The 3,913-nt window shown below is 47.1% G+C and overlaps 1 pseudogene; it reads right to left on the reverse strand.

The window, feature by feature from the left end:
* Positions 1 to 2,392: 2,392 nt before the first annotated feature.
* Positions 2,393 to 3,320, reverse strand: LOC110294866 (annotated as a pseudogene).
* Between the last annotated feature and the right edge of the window lie 593 nt (positions 3,321 to 3,913).

Genomic DNA, 3,913 nt, shown 5'->3' on the forward strand with positions numbered 1-3,913 from the left:
TTTAAAGGTGCGCACTACCACCACCTGGCTACCCCAGTTTTCCTGACAGCCTTTCACCAAATCACTGAGTTCACCAATGTGACAAGTCTGGGTGGCCGTTGGACCCCCGAGATACTGTCTCTGTACCCTCTTCTCAGCACTGGAATTATAGACACATGCTGCTGCTCCCAGCTTTTAAGTGGATACCAGGGATTCAAACTCCAGTCCTCACGCTTTTGCTGCAATCCCCTTACCGACTGTGCACATCTATCCTCAGCACATCTTCTAACCTTTATGCCCTCCACCTCAGTGGAGGACCTGAGACATCCAGCTATGGTTGTATCAGGAAAGGCCTTGCTGGTGTGGAATGCATGAACCCGATTTTCTCAGTGGCTTCACACGCTCCTGCTGTCCATCCAGTCCTGGATCAGAGCCCGAAGCAGGCTCACTTTCTTCCTTGTGCTTGCATCCTTCCCGTTGGAGCTCAGCCACTCCCTAGGACCGTCTCTTATCCAGAAGAGGAACAGGGAGGAGAGAAGCAGAGCTTCCTAAGCAGTAACAGGTACACTCTGGTCCCTCCCACAGGGAAAAGTAGCCACACAAGACCCCAGGGAGACACCAAGTGTGGTAGTTACTTCCCAGTGATGAGGGACAACACCTAACAGAAGCAACCTAAGGAAGGAAGGAAGGAAGGAGAGAAGGGAGAAAAGAAGGAGAGAAGGAAGGAAGCAAAGAGGGAAGGAAGGAAGGGAGGGAGGGAGGGAGGGAGGGAGGAAGGAAGGAAGGGAGGGAGGGAGGAGGGAAGGAAGCAAGGGAGCAATGAAGGAAGGAAGGAGGGAGGAGGGAGGGATAGATTTGCTTTGGTTCACAGCTTCAGGGTACATATAGTTCACCACGGTAGGAAAGGCATGGCCATGGGACCGTTAGGTGACATTGTATCTGCAGTCACAGAAGAGAGAAAGATGAAAGCTTCTCCTTTTTATTCGGTCTGGCATCCCCACTGTATGATGGTGCAGCCCACAGTTAGGTCACCCCACCTTGGTGAACCCATTTAAAACTTCCTCGTAGACATTCCTCTGTGGTGACTCTAGACCTGGTCAAGTTGACAGTCAGCATTAACCTGGTCATCTAAGCAGGGTAGTCTCCCGTGTGAAGCTTCTGTCTAGCAGTGACTGTATTTCATGGACAGAGGAGGACAATTTGGATGGTTGGTAGCTAGGTAACTGTGATGGTTTGTATATGCTTGACTCGGGGAGTGACATTATTAGGAGGTGTGGCCCCATTGGAATAGGTGTGTCACTGTGGGTGTGAACTTTAGACCCTCACCCTAGCTGCCTGGAACTCAGTCTTCTAGCAGCTTTCAGATGAAGATGTAGAACTCTCAGCTCCTCTTGCACCATGTTTGTCTGGATGCTGCCATGCTCCTACGTTGATGATAATGGACTGAACCTCTGAACCTGTAAGCCAGCCCCAATTAAATGTTGTCCTTAGAAGAGTTACCTTGGTCTTAGTGTCTGTTCACAGCAGTAAAACCCTAAGACAGTAACCTTGTCTTCCATGGCAAGTTTCTTCTGTCTTAATCATAGGACTGAAACTGACATAACTGCACTGAAGGGGCCGCAAAAAGCGCATCCCACTCTCTGGAGCCACAAACCGATGGAAACGCTTTAAGCAGAACTAATGACGCCAGGGTGACTTTAGCTGAGACAGAGTCAGGAACCATTGTCTTTGAGGAGTTCTACATTCTTGTCGGACACACATGGAAAAAAATTGTTTTGACTAAAATCAAATCTTTATTTTTTTTTATAACTGTCTTAGTCGGGGTTTCTATTCCTGCACAAACATCATGACCAAGAAGCAGTTGGGGAGGAAAGGGTTTATTCAGCTTACACTTCCATACTGCTGTTCATCACCAAAGGAAGTCAGGACTTGAAATAATCAGGTCAGGAAGCAGGAGCTGATGCAGAGGCCATGGAGGGATGTTATTTACTGGCTTGCTCAGCTTGCTTTCTTATAGAACCCAAGACTACCAGCCCAGGGATGGCACCACCCACAAGGGGCCCTTCCGCCTTGATCACTAATTGAGAAAATGCCTTACAGTTGGGATCTCATGGAGGCATTTCCTCAACTGAAGCTCCTTTCTCTGTGATAACTCCAGCCTGTGTCAAGTTGACACAAAACTAGCCAGTACAGTAACTTATAAATGTGATCCAAATGTGTCCACCAAACTTCAGCTGCTCTCTGATATTTATGGACCCTCTAGACATCTCGTTGGGCTTAATTATAGGCCACTCACAGTAATGGCTTTTTAGTAGCAAGGGTGGCTTCATGGTCAGCCATTTTTCACCCTTGTGAATGCTGCATTTCTGGCCGAGAATGCAGCACTCACTGTTAAGCTGTGCTGCATCCATTTTTAAACGGCGTCAACATCAAAGGCATCATCTGTGCCGGCTGACATCTCAGTTTCAACTTTTGGTGCACTGGCAGTCTTCAACTATACCATCTCAATGTTTCCATCTTCGTCTTCTCGCTCACCACCTGAGGATTCTTCCTCTGCTTCCTGCGACCATTAAATAAGTGGTTCTGTGTTGAAAGGAATCTCCCTGGGAACCTCCTTTGAGACATAATTCTTCAAGGCCTTTTCTGATCTAATGATGACCGCTCCTAAAAGGTCTTCCTTCCTCTCATGTCTCCTTTTAGATGTGTGGAATCTTGGCGATGAGCTGAGCTTGATGCTACACTACCACACATTCCAGACTACAAAGCAGGTACCGCTGACCTTTTGGTTGTTATGACAACGTCTTAGGAAATGGTATCGTTGTTTCTTGATTTGCTCTCTTATCTTCTCATTAAAGAGAATGTCAGTCAAAACAAGAGGACCCATAGTTTTTACATCTGGTCTTTCTGTCTCAGCGATGACTTCCTTATCAGATGAATTAATAATGCTCTCTCTCTCTCTCTCTCTCTTAATTTCCTCCTCTTTTTTTCAAACAAAATCAAATCAAACAGGATATTGAAATGCTCTTCTATAGTCATTTCCAAATCATCACTGAGTATCAGAGCATCTACTTGGTCATTGGTTTCATCCATTTGGTGCCTCTGCGCTGGATCTCTTGTGTCCTACCGCCTCCCCCCATCCTCCTCTTCTTCCATAGCGTGTGGAGGAGGACTGATTTCATTTGGTGGTGGAGGTGGGCGACATGAATCTTAATTTGAGCAATCTGCATAGTGACAAAAAGTTAGGAGGTCTGTTTATTTGAGAATCACCACGAGTAAATTATATGTTACTAAGCCACGGGATCATTACACTGTTGAAGATCATATGGAAGAGGGTCATCCATTGCCACGAGAAAACATTCTCAATGTATTGGCAAGCAAGGAAAGCAAACGGCAACTCAGACATCCTCAGGCCAAAAAGGGAAGCAATCAAAGCTCACGGGGAAAGAGCTGCCCATCAGTTCTGAAGTGGAACAAAAGGGACTGGGAGTGCTTGTAAGAAAGAGCTGCTGTGGATTACTCTCTTTGTCCAAACAGTTTCTGCCTCTTTGAGTAGACACTGCCTGAGTTAGTCAGTTTTCTTCCGTTACTGTAACAAATGTTGGAAACAATCCACCTACAGAGAGAAAAGGTCTGTTGGAGCTCACTGTTTTCCAGGGTGGAGCCCACAGTCTGGTGGCTCCATTGCTTTCAGGCCTGTGGGGAGACAGCGGGGATGCCAGGTGGCCAAATGGAAAGAGGGCTAAAGGGAGATGTTGGGGTTTCAGAACCTATCTTAAGGGTGTGTCTCTGTGACTACAAACCCTCTCACCGGACTTTACCTCTTAGAGGACATATCTAGAGCCACAGGCTGCCTGGCTTGGGAAGGCTAGAGTGTGGGTTTGCCCGTTTCTTCCCTTCCCTTCCCTTCCCTTCCCTTCCCTTCCCTTCCCTTCCC

Source organism: Mus caroli, chromosome 5, assembly GCF_900094665.2.
Source record: "Mus caroli chromosome 5, CAROLI_EIJ_v1.1, whole genome shotgun sequence".
Lineage (NCBI taxonomy): Eukaryota > Metazoa > Chordata > Mammalia > Rodentia > Muridae > Mus > Mus caroli.